At 34.4% G+C, this 13,807-nt stretch overlaps 1 long non-coding RNA gene across 1 annotated transcript in view; it reads right to left on the bottom strand.

The window, feature by feature from the left end:
- Window positions 1-1,741: 1,741 nt before the first annotated feature.
- LOC135321744 (uncharacterized) overlaps window positions 1,742-13,807 on the bottom strand; it is a 37,087-nt gene continuing 25,021 nt past the window's right edge. Inside the window, exon 3 of the long non-coding RNA XR_010381780.1 lies at window positions 1,742-2,972. This is a non-coding gene — a long non-coding RNA (uncharacterized LOC135321744). The remainder of the gene's footprint in view (window positions 2,973-13,807) is intronic.

Consider the following 13,807-nt stretch of genomic DNA (forward strand, 5'->3'; position numbering starts at 1 on the left):
TTCACAGATACATTCTGACAACTTCTGTCATTTAACGGGTGACTTAAATTTATTTAATTTTATTGTAAGCACCAAATATCTGGGTTTGTTTCTACATTTGTGATTTTTATTTATAATTTTTTATTTGTCTTTTTTCACCTTTTTGTGTATTGCTTTAGATTGATAAAGGGTTTTTTTTTTCTCTTTCTGATTTGGAAATGATACATAGTGACCCTTTAGTCTTTTAGTAATTTATCCTGATTACTACCTACCCATATTATATGTAATTTAAAATGTCCTCCTTCTTCAGAGATATCTGTGGAGGGTCCTTCATCTGGTAATATTAGCAATGATCTCTCTGAATTTTGATTATATGAAAATGTCTATATTTCTACACCTTCCCTTGAATAATATTACCTTGATAGAAAAATCATGAATTTTCAGTTACTCTTCTCAGCTCTTTTAGAATATTTCCGTTTTGTTTAAATTCTATCTTCAGTCTAAGTACACTCTTTGTGATGGCTTTCTCCTTTTTTTTTTTTTTTTTTTTCTTGTTTCTTTTAAGATCTTTGCTTTGTCTTCAGTGTTCTGCAGGATCAGAACACTGTGGTGTTAAGTTCATTTGTTAGAATCAAGCTTGGGATGTTGTATGCTTTTTAAATCTGATGCTTCATTTGCTTTATTTTATAAATGTCTTGTCATCTGCATTGCTCTCTTTAGTTTATGCTGACAATCCCCAAAATATTTCCTCATATTATGTAATTTTGTATTTTGAATTGATTACTAAAGCTTAGTGGACCTTCATATATCACAGTATCATAATGCAAAAATTGAAGGTAAGCTTCTCAAGATAAGATTTTTTTTTTCCTGCCAGGTAGCACAGGAAAGTTGCTGTAAGAGATCCAGTTGTTAGCTTCACTTACCAGCTTGTGGTTTCCATAATAATATAAGTAGTATAAATTTAGACATCTAACTGTATGTGAGGGCAAGCCTGCGGTTATAATTTTTAAGAGACATTATCTTTTCCCAGCCAGAGCTCAGTTTGAGAAAAAAAAAAAAAAAAAGAAAGAAAACAACACTTATCTTTGTATATCTTTTTTTTCCTACTCTAGCCTCTCATTATTTGACAGCAGTTATTTCAACTGTAAGCAGTTATTTCAGATTCAGTTCTCTAGTTCATGCTGCCCAAGGTTTTTACCGCTGTCCTTGTACTAGTAACTAACACTTAATAATTGAATGTGAATACTGAATCTTCATTATGACCAAGATTGGCAGATTCATTCAGCATAGTTAACAAAGCATCTTGATTTTAAGAAACTTTTTTTCAATCCCTGGAGTATTCCCTATTCAATACAAGATTAACAATGTATTTAAAAGAACCTTTGTTTTATTTTATCCAGAACTCCTAGGGTTTTTTTTTTCTGAATATCTAACATGCCACTGCCAGAAACTAAATTGTTTTTATTTTTTTTTTAATGCTTGTGACACAAGAGGATTTCAGATTCTCTTCATGAAAATGAATCTGTTGGATTTCTTAAATTATGGAGACATGGACATAATCTTAAAATGAACTTTTATATTTATAAAATATTTAAGGCTCTGTGGATTCATGAAACTAATTGTAAAATCAAAATCAAAATACAATATCAAAAAAGTCTAGCTTTTGGGTCATTGGATTCCTAAAAGGAGAGAAAAAAATTTAAAAATATTTTAAAATATTATGAATTAAGCCTTTCAAGTTTGTCATCTCATGGGTCCCTGAGTTATATTTTCTTCAATATTTTTTTCTTTTTTCTACAAATGTATAATTTCTGTTTATGTCTTCAAGTTCTTTGAATCTTTCCTCTGCCATCTCCATTCTGCTATAGTGTCTGTCTAGTGATTTTTTTTAATATTCCAGATGTTTACCTTTTTCATTTCTAATATTTTTGTAATTTCTAACACTAATATTAATTTTTTATTAATTTCAAAGGAATTTAGCATTACTTCCTGGAACATGGAGTTGCTTTAAAATCTGATAATCCCAACATATAGGTCATGTTGCAGTTTTTATTTGTTGACTTTTTTTTCCTTTAAGAATTGTTCATATTTTCCTGGTCCTCTTGTTGAATACTTTTAGACTGTACCATACCCATTTTGTGTGTTATTTCATGAAACTCTTGAGTCCTGTTAAAATCTTTTGGAGAAAGCACAATTTGTTTTATTGTGTTTTAGCCATCAGTCTAGTTAGTTTCAGACCACAGGTTCTGTTTCAACTTCTTCAAGCTGTATTTCTAATGTAAGTTCAATTTTTAAAGTGTTTGCTCTGCTGCCTTGGGTCTATCTCATACACACACTTCTGAGGGGTCATTGTGAGACTAGGGTTTCAGTGTATATTAGAGTTAAGTTCTCACAGCCTCTGATACTATGCTTTGGGTCTGTTCCATGAATGTGCATTTCAAGGATGAATCTGGAACTTGTGTCACTTCATACACAGAGTCAGGGAACCCTCTTTCCCGGCTATCTTCTCTACAGGATTTCTCATGTACTCAACCGTTTCCAGGGACCCCTTTTACCTATCCACTGAATAGAAAGACAGAGCTCAGAGTTTTAACTACCTGCTCTATTGCTTATTTCTGTGTGAACGATCTTGCTGGGGCAAAACAGTGACAGAAAAAAGAAAAAACTGAGGTCCCTGTCCTGAACACCATACCTTTGGATGTCATGGTACCATTTTCTCAGTTTTTCTGGTCAGAGAGAGGGGAAAGGGGGGTTTCTCTTGAGGTTGTAGGGCCTGCTACCACTACCACTTCGCAGATCCGTGGCTGGGATCTCCTTGAGGCAGGGCCAGAAGAGGAAAACAAGAAAAAGTGCTGATCTTCCCCTCTACCCCTGGTGACAGCTGACAGAAGGTCCTCATCCCCTCTTCTGGCCAGAAAGACAGTGGTTACCTTAGAATTTTTCTTCCCATACTTGCTGTGCAGTTCCATATTTGAGGATACCCTCAGATCAGGCTAGGAAATAAAAGAGGAAAGAAAAGAAAAGGAAAAAAAAAAAACCTCAATCAGGTTGCAGTTATTCTTCAAATTGTGGTTCCTCTTGCCAATCTGCCTTCTATTGTTAACTGTTCAGAGTCCTTGAAAAGTAGCTGTTGTATTTTGTTCAGAGTTTTAGCTATAAACAGTGGAAGAACTAGGCTATTGGGTTTATATTTTTTTGGCACCAGAAATTCCTTAGCTGGCAGTGTAAATTCCTGCTGCAAAAGCAGATTATCACATGCACTGATTGCCCAAACCTTAAAAACACGTTTAATATTAACTTTCGGTGACCAGTGACTACTGATGCAGGCTGGATATGCATCTCCCTTAAAATCAGTTGATTTCTATGTGATACTTCCTTATGCTGGTTTGGATTTACAAACCAATTAGATACCAGAATTTCTATAATTCTAATGTTCTAATTATTCATCAGAATTTTTTTCCTAAATATAAATTCCTCCTGTTGAATATCTCTGTTATCGGGAAAGAGTCCTTCTCAGCAACTTGTGAACACAGTGGAATTGATTATAAAACACAGACCTCCTTTTAAACATTGATGATGATGATTCTTTAGTAACCATTTCCTCTAAACTAAGAGAAACTATTTTAAAAAGCAGAAAGTAGCATTTTCACATTTTGTATTTCTCTCGCTCTATTGTGGTGGAATTGAACTAAACCCATTCATTCCAAGTCACTATCATGCCTAGAGTTCAATACGCTCCTGTGTAGCTTGATGAAGAGGCTGTAAAGCTTTCACCTATTCCTTTTATTTTCAGCAACTTAAAAAAAAGCTAGTGGTATCTGCTTTGTGTTGTTTTCCTTGATTTTTTTTAATGTTCACCAAGGAGATTGTCTCTTTACATCTTTCTAAGAGATTTATAAATGAGCATGGAATAGAAAGGAAATAATTAAAGCTAGCCAGAATACTAAAATCAATGTGTACGATCCTAAGGTTGGAAATCCCTATTCATCATTTGGGCAGCTTTTCTCCAGAGGCCTCCTTGAGAATCCATTGAGTTAAAAGTGACAAAAATAATCAGTTACTCCGATATTAACTTTGTTGCCCCAAGAGATATGGTACCTAGAGAATTAAGCAACCAAATCAATCACTTCCCTTCCCTTCTCTGAAGCCATTATTATTCTACCCTGAATATTTCAGATATGAAATAGAGGGACAAATTCTGATTTTCAAGTTATGCTTTTTCTTAACATCAAAAAATGAGTCATTGGGAAAGGTTAACTCAACCTGGTTTCTATGCATATTTTCACATCTCCCTTGTGCTGCTGTGTACTTATTCAGGGTCAAGAGAAATTAGTCAAAATCGTAATTGTCATCAATCTATATCATACATAGAAATTCACCATTAACTCCCAAAGAAATAATTTTTGGAATTTAAGAATAAATTTGGGGTTTAAGAAATAGACTTCTAAAGTAATCAGGGTTGTAAAACGTATCTTCTACACCTAGGAACTGAGGAGCTCTTTAGGGAGATCCTCTTAGGCTAAAAGTATAAATAGCAAATAACAAAATAGGAAACTGTTTGAAAGTGGCTCTGCCTTTTTTTGCATTTCCACCACTAGTGTGTGAGAGCAGCAATTGTTTTGGGTCTTTGCCAGGAATTGGTGTTACAAGAATTTTAGCTATTTTTAATTTCAATTTTAATTTTTCCATTCTAGTATGTAGTGGTATCTTATTATGGTTCTGATTTGAATTTTCATAATGGTTAATGATATTGAACGTATTTTCATGTGCTTATTTTTGATCCACATATTCTCTTTTTTAAAATATCTGTTCAAATACTTTGCCTAATTTTTAATTGGACTGTTAGCTTTCTCATTCCAATTGGACCATTCAGTTTTGAGAGTTTTTAAACATATGTATATATATTCTGGATACAAGTCCTTTGTAAGACATGTAGATTGTATATGTATTGTCAAAAGCCTGTCTTTTCACTCCCTGTCTATCAGAGTCTGTATGTTGATTAGGGCCAAGACCCTTCTAAAATATTAAAAGTTTTGTTTTAAATATTCTGACTATTCTTGACTTGTAACTGAGATAGACAGCCTTTAAAAATTTATTATTTCCTGTGGAATATATCTATTAACAAAGGAGGCTATGTTACACATGCTTGGTTTTTAGGGAGTTTTTTTTTTTTAATCTGTTAGTGTATGTTTGTAATAGGAAACTGTTTAAATATTTTTGGAAAAACATGATCACTTTAAATCACAAAATTATGTGGTCACATAAAGCTGATATTCACCTACTAATCCTATGATGATTAACTAGTATCTCACTGTCTTGATCCTGGAACCCCAGCATTACAGTAGTGGTTTGATGTGTTTGTGAGTCCGTGTGGCAGTCATTTACTACTGAGTGCTCGTCGGTGTGCTTTCCAACCTATCTCAGCCCCATTTGAAGTAAGGCAGAGCACTGTCACCGGTTCTGGTCAGTGTCCCAGAGGGAGTGAAGTGTATCACTTCCAGGTTGAAGCTTTAAGAGGAGGTTACATATTCCAGATGGTACAACTGTGAAAATGTGACTCTTTGTCATCTGTGATCCTTGAGGGACTTTATGGAGCAGAGGTCTTCACTAATTTTAATTATGCATGTAACCTAAGTGAGAACTAAGCTTCTATTTATTTGTTAATTCACTGAAGTCTTGGGAATATTTTCTCATTACAGCCTGAGATAATCTAATAGAACCAAGAAAGTCTGAAAAAATTAGTATCCATTGCTTTAGTATTCCCCAATAGTCATGTTTGTCACAAACCAAGTGATTCTACTTGAATCATTTCTAAAAGGATGCACAGATGTAAATCTCCCATGTCATCATGTATGTGTCACACACCCACACGTACACACCTTCAGAAATGCATAGTGGAGTTTTAGCAGTGTGGTTAGTCTTGAGCAGTAGGGTAGGGTAGAATAAGTGGAAGGGATAGAACCAGGGTATTTTCCCTTTTTTATAATTCAATCTTTTCTATATAATTTTTCACTTTTAAAGCCAGGACCATGTATGACTTTATGATAAACAACAAATTAAAAATAAGTAAGAAAGTATATTCCTTAAAGTTTGTGTATCATTAGCTCAAACTTTCTTTTTTTGCTTCAAAGAATTACTTGATTTCTTTTCATCTGCCTGGCAGTAAAATATGTTTCTGTTTTTAAGCCAAAAATTAAAGACAGTACTCTTTGACCCAATCTCCTTTTCAGCAATCTCTTCTTTCTTTTGTATGTTTAATTTCTCTATCATACTCTATTACTCTTACTCTCAATTTTTCAATCCCTCTACCAATTACTCCTTTTTTCTCCTTCAACATATTCAAATCCATCTTATTCTCTTGCCACTCCTATCCCCACTGACAACAAAACATAGTGAGCATTCTCATCTCCAATTTTTGTGAAATTTCCACTGCGTAATTTCCAAAAAGGATATATATTTTCTTCTGGCTCAGTTTTATCCCCTGTCCACATTCATTGTTCCTTCTTAGTGAATAATTCTACTTTATGAGTCTTAACTTCAATTTCCCTTGTTTTAAATGAACTCACCTCCTTTCCCACACACTCACTCTTCCTCCCACATTTCTCTTCAAGTTACCACTAATCTTGTCTCTCTGACTTGAATACTCAGGGTTAACCTTACATTTTCCTTCTTTATCAACCTTCACACATCCTTGGATCTCTACTGGGCATTTGTCCTGCTTTGAACACCCTTCCTGTATTTAGGAATTTCTACTCTATGAAACCCACTTCAGGGTAGAAACCAGAAACTTTTATCCCAGACTTTCAAAGGCCTGTGACCCAAACTCTGACCAGTGGACATAGAGACTTTGGTTTCGAAGAGAATAAAATGAAAAAAGGCATGATATAGAGAATTTACTCTGGTAAGGGTAGCAGAGGAATTGAGTTCTCAGAAGCCATCATGGTAGAGGTTGACTGATGCTTCCGTCCCCATAATTGTCTTAGTGACTGGCGATGTTTCCTTCCAAATATGGCAGCGGGAGCATCCGCATATGTTAAGGGATGCAGCTTCCCTAGGGTTGAACAAGAGTCAAAAGTCCTCGTGGTGCTCTACGAGGCCCTGCACGGCATGGCCACCCTTTATTCCTCCAGTGTCTTAACAGCAGGCCTGTCTTGCTTACTGTCTGTCAACCCCATTGGCTTCCTTGCTGTTCCTTGAACCTGCCAGGCATGTTTTTCATCAGGCCGTTTATAGTTCCCATGGTCTGGAAGGGATCTTCCCAGTTTTCCAAGTCTGATCCTCCCACCTATTCTTCCTAGAGATTCTTTGAGTTACCTATCTTATAATAAGGTTTCTGTTTTGTTTTTCTATCAAGGGTGGAATTGATACTTTCAAAGAAGGTCCTTTGTTAATGCACATCCTTTTAATAGGCCCAGTAGATATCCACACCAAAGTGTCCCACACTGTACCATGTTGCCTCATTTCCATTTATCCTCATGTGAGTCTAAATTAGGCCCTTTTACCTCTAGCCTGAACTATAGCAACACTCTAAAACTAATCTTCTTTCTACAGTATTATCCTACCCTAATTTATCCTCTGATTAATCTTCCTAAAACTCTAAATAAAGTGTTTCTAATGCCAAAACAACTTGTCAATAGAATGGATGGGCAGTAGGAAATTAAAGTACCTCTTGGTACTGAACACGTTTAAAAATACTAATTATTTAATTTGTTTATATTTCAACTGGCTGCATCTGAATCAGTTAAAGACAACCAAAAGATATTTAAGTAAATGTCAGAAATGTGTTTTTTTGTGTTGGAAAAATAGTATAATAGTAGAATAATTTCACAAGAACATCCTTAGTTCCCATTTCTAGATGTGCACTTAAAACTTCATTGCTTATTCTTTGTTATGGCTTGTCCCTCCCTCAAAAAAAAAAAAAAAAGGAAAAAAAAAAGATAATGTTGAATTCCTACCTCTCAGTACCTCAGAGTGTAGAAGTGATTAGTTAAGATGAGATCATACTGGAATAGAGTGGGCCTCTAATCCAGTATGACTGGTGTCCTTATATAAAGACAGGCACACAGAGGGAATGGCATGTGATGACGAAGGCAGAGATCAGAAGCTACAATCCAAGGGATGCCAAAGATTTACCTGGAAACCACCAGAAGCTGGGAAGAGGCAAGGAAGGGTTCCCCTACAAGTTTCAGAGGGAGGACAACTCTGAAGACACCTTGATTTGGGACTTTCAGCCTGCAGGACCATAAGAGTAGAAAATTATGTTGTTTTCAGCTACTCAGTTTGTAGTTCTCTGTTGCAGCAGCCCTAACGAACTAAAACCCTCTTCATGTGGGTGGAAAGGGTTTCTTTGTAGGGTGTTTTTCAAATGATTTGAGTGAAAAAAGTCTAGCCCATTTTATTTGCAGTGCAGTCACATATAGTAAAATATAGTAAACAAGAGCCTAATATTTAAACATTTCTTAGGAAATTGCCTCTACCATTGAATGCAGTTTTGACATTGAAGTTCATAAACAAATCCCACAGAGTGATTCTACGCTAGCATGTAGAAGCATACATTACTGATGCCAATTGCCATTTATTTGCTTGTGTTTACAGGAAAAAAATTCTAAAGCAATTTATTTCCGTGACATTTGTTCACATAAGTTGGCATTAAGAGTAGATTAAATTTCTTTGGACCTGTGAGCAGGAGTTATTAATTCTAGCCTTTCTATTTCTAGATGAACATTATTCTTCTATTAGCAAAAAAAAAAAAAAAAAAAAAGACTTCTAGGTGTAAGAAAAACTGATTTCACAGCTCTGTCTGCAGCTTGTGCTAATCTAAGCTGGCTCAGGTAAATATCTAACACCAGGTCGTGTTCTTACTAATACTAATGATAAATTCTTCATCTTGCACTTTAAGCCTATTTCTTGTTCTGTCCTTGATTATAGAGAATATCCAATCATCCCAGAGCAGGCTTTGAACATAGTAGTCAAATAGTAAATATTTAGTAAATTGAAAACAGTACATCTCATATTTGAGTATCATAAATACCTACTTCAGTGTGTCGACATAGTTCCAAATGTTACACATCCTTTTAAAATAAAATACAGCAAAGCAACATTATATAACAAAATAGAGAAATTTGTAACTATAATACTAGTGATTTATATTTTTCCTCTCACTTTTACAAAGAAAATGGTTACTCTTTATGCTGATTATATTCAATTTGGCACCAGAGATCTGCTCTCTACCTTTTTCTTCCCAGCTCTGGGTCCAGGTGGCTGACCGATCCCCCAGTTGCATCACCTGGACCCCTTAGTGACTGGTTTGCCATGTGATTTGGTCAATGGGAAGCATCACAGGACATCAGAGACAAGAGGAACAGGAGATTCCATGCTCTGCTTCCTCCCTGCTTTGGTGCCTTCCTTTGGTAGCTGCTGAATTCCTAAATGACTACAAATGTCAAATCCCTATGTCGTGCACCTAGAACTAATATAATGTTAATAAAAAATTGAATGAGACACTATTTCTGGTTCTGGAGTTCAAAATTTATTTGAAGGAGATACTTTATATTCCTACATATTCAGCATTCATTTTTTTAAAAAAAATCTATTTTTCTACCTAATATTTACCTTTGTCTTCTGTGGAAAGGGTCTAGTCGGAGGGTTTCATAGGATAAAAGTCCTTGAACTAATCGTATAATTATTATCTGTATTATTTTGCAAGAACAAATCTTGATTTGATATTTAATTGGCAGATATTTTTAATTGAATTAAATTGAAAATAAAATGCTTCTTCCATCTTCTAATACATCAGGTGTTTCTCCTATCTGAAATATTTTTGCCTTTTAATTCAGAGGGCTTTTGTTTAGATCACATTTTACAAAAGGGTATCACAATAGTTTCTGCTTAACAATGAGACATATTTAAAATAGGTATTACTTAGTTAATCCATCAGGCTGTCAACCAGGACAGTGGTTGCCAAAGATGGGGTAAGCTAGGGAGACGGAAAAGGGTATAAGGGAACTTTCTAGAGTGATAAAGTGTTTTATATTTTAATTGAAACATTAGTTACAAGGTTTATGCATTTGTCAGCAATATACATTTGATATTTGCATACTTCACTATAAGTAATTTCACTGCAATAAAATAACCAAAACAAATCATTTCTTATTTTCTACACATAGGTAAATACCGTGTTTTTAAATAATGAAAATAATACCATCATTATTGCCAATATTGTGGGCACTGGAGGATTTGCTTTACATACAATCTCTAATTTAATTATTCATTATTATACGTTTCTGCATCTTGTTTTTCTTAATAAAATAAGTTAAAAAACAGAATGCCAGTATTTGAATACATATACCAAGTCGGGCATAAGGCAAAAAAATGTGTCTTTAACCAACCACAATTAAGAAAGAATTTCTACCCGTCTGTTTAAGTAGTCAGTGTAAAGTAGCTACCTGGTCTGTCAGACCTTTTAGATTTCTCATTTTGTATATAACAGTTTCATAACCAGCCTGAGTAAGAAAACCAAGGACATTTTGAAGATGAAAACTTTTATTCTGCTTCCATAGACTCTCTTTGCTAATATGCTTGTCTGGCGGGTCACAGTCTATTTTTCTAGTGATGTAAAATGTTTAAAATTTACTGCCTAGTTTTATTTTTTTTTAACTGTGGGATGTTAAATTGTCCTTGTTTATGGATTTTAAATCTAGAATATTCTTTCCCTTATTGAGTTAGCATGCATTTATTGGCTCATCAGATCCAAATATTTTATTTTTAGAACATCATAAGATGAAGATTAAGCCATTCCTTCATTTTAGTCCATTGCCACTTAAGAAGTTAAAAATAAAAAATCAAGCAGCCAAGCAGAACATGCCTCTTAACTATTACAGAAGTCTATGTAATACTTATACAAAAGTGCTTTGTTTTATGAGTACCAACATTTCATAAACATAAAGAAAATATAGTAAAGTAATATAAATAGCATTAAATATGTTATTTCTAGCACTTTACTTTTTAAGGCTCTCAAGAACTTAAAATGCATTCATTTCAGGAAGCAACTTTAGGTAATTAGATATAATTATTTTTAATGTAAGTTCCTTGAAGGCAATAGTTATTTCTCATTCATTTTACTTCTTCCCTCTTCATAATACAGTGTCTTGTAAAGAGTAGGCAATTGTCAGTTAAATGAAATAAAATTAAACATAATTGTTATTGTTGGCACTCTTATTATTTATAAACATTTCACATTTATGGTCACTTATTTTAAAGCAGTTTTGCATTTCGTATCTCATATGATGCATCCATGGATTAATTCATTCAAGAAATAATTATAGAATTTCAATTACACACATAGTTAAAAACAGCTTAGAGTACAGAGACGAAAATGGACACAGATATTATTATAATACTGCACGGTATAGGATGGAGTATATGGCAAGGAGATAAAATCAAGCCTTAGGATAAAGGAAATCTTCCTGAATGAAGAGATACCTAAAGGATGAGTAGGAGTTAGCTTGAGAAACAGGAATAGGAAAGCGGAGGTTCCACAAACAAGAAGTAACATATGCGAGGGCCTTTAACAAGATAAACTATTCTAGGGGCTGCAGTAGGCTTTCTGTACTTCAATGCCTTTTTTGTAAAATGGAAACAATAGCAGTACTTTCTAAATACAGTAGAAGTAAAGATTAAAAGAGTTTATATATGGAACATGGCTTCATTTAAGTGTTTGCTAAAAATCAATCAATAAACCAATCGATCAATGTATGCTTGGATTTTAGGATATGAGAGGAGATAGTTACAAGATAATCAGTTGCCAGATAATAACAGAGTAATCCAGTAGAGCTATTGTTGGTTAGAACTATGAGCGAGGAAATGGGATAGAAAGACATCGATACATTTGATAGGTATTCAGGAGATACAGGTGATGGAATTTGTTAATAGAATGCTTACATAGAGGGAGGGTTAGGGAGAAGCGAGAATGACTTGCAAATTTTGACTGAGGTAACACAAAAGAAAATGGTAATCACAAAGCCATTCATGACCATTTCCTATTCACCTCTCCAGATTTTTTTGTATGCTAGTCTTTCTCTGGCTTCTGTCATATCAACTGCAATGGCCAACTACAATATCCATTCCTGGAGAAGCTCGTGTTTTTTTTCTCCCTCCTTTGAGCTTTTACATATGTGATTTCCCATCCTTATAGACTCTTTTGTTCTTTATTTTTTTATCTAATTTCAGTTTACCTTTCACATCTCAACCTATTTATTTCTTCCTCAAAGAGATCTGCCAAATTCATCTTTCTTTCAGTTACAGTCTCTTTTACAGGACATTGGATAACTACAATTATTTATATAGTGTTTATTATACTGAGAGTTGCGGTCCCTTCTAGATTGAAAATTACATAAGGGCAGGGAACATGTTGTTGAAATACAGCCATCACTGTTATCATTGGTGTCTAGCACAGTGCCTTGTAATAACATGTGCTAATAAATATGTTTACTGGCTGATTACTTGTGATAGAGAATATGGCAAGAGGAGAGTGTGCATGGAGACTGAAAAATTCAGATTTAGATCTACACATATTTAGAAGCCCTTGTGAAAGCCAGTGGAAATAATTGGTAGAAAATAATGTATTCAAGTCCAGAGCTCTGCATAAAGATGGGGTATATGATTAACATAGGCAATCCTCACTTTGTATGATATTGTGTTAACTAAAATTTATGCGTCTAGGAAACATGTCCTTGTTTTGCATGGTTCCATGGTAACTATGCAAAGTGCAGACATGGTTCTAATACGTACATGTTTCAGTTAATATGGTACCATGAAAAGCAAAGAGTACCTGTAATTTATTTTGTAGTAAAAGGCATGGGTGTGGATATTATTGTCTGAGGGTAATGTGCAAAGTGAAATCTAACTACCTACCTATTTATCTATCTATCACTTATTCAATAAAAAGATCAAAGAAGAAGGAGATACTTCAGAGAGAACTGGAAGGATAGAAGGATCAGGATTCTGTTTTCATGAAAGTCATGGAAAAAAAGGTTTATTAGGTAACCTCAGTTTGGAAAGAAACTGGATATAAATGAGGGAAAGTTTGATTTCAGTGTGTGGCGGGGGAGTAAATTGAAAGAGAGAAAATAAGGAGTGACTAAATAACTCAAGAAGCTAGGTTATTAGGACAAAGAGAAGAGAGGGTGATCTCGCAAAGACAAAATTTTCGTAAGGATGTTTTGTCTGTTGCTTTGTTTATGTTCAAGATTGATGAAATTTGAAAGAACTTAGATGAGAATTCACTTCCCTAGGACAAAAGGAGATAGTAAAATTAAGAGGCTTCTCCTAAGAAGAAATGAGTTTTCAAGCCATGGAAAGACATGAAAGAAACTTAAATGCATATTATTAGGTGAAAGAAGTCAATCTAGAAAGGCTGCCTACTGTAAGATTCCAACTATATGGCATTCTGCAAAAGGCAAAATAATAGAGACAGTAAAGAGATTGGTCATTGCCAGGGGCTGGGGGAAGGGAGGCATGAACAAGCACAGTACAGAGGATTTTTAGGGCAGTGGAAATATTCTATATAATATTATAATAGCAGATACATGTGCAAATTATTCAGTAGTTGAATATAATGTGTGGATTACCAAGAGAGGAATATGGTTTGACAGTATGCAATATTTCCAATACTTACTTTCCCATGTAATAGTTTTCCTCAAGGAACATCTCAGGGGATAAGGTCTCTGAGGAATATATTGTGAAAAATGTTGCCAGCATATTCATTTTTTTCTTTCTTTGATAGAAAACTCTTCCGTGCTTCCTGTTCAAATAAAGCTAAATTGGACCT

Source organism: Camelus dromedarius, chromosome 7 (assembly GCF_036321535.1).
Source record: "Camelus dromedarius isolate mCamDro1 chromosome 7, mCamDro1.pat, whole genome shotgun sequence".
Lineage (NCBI taxonomy): Eukaryota > Metazoa > Chordata > Mammalia > Artiodactyla > Camelidae > Camelus > Camelus dromedarius.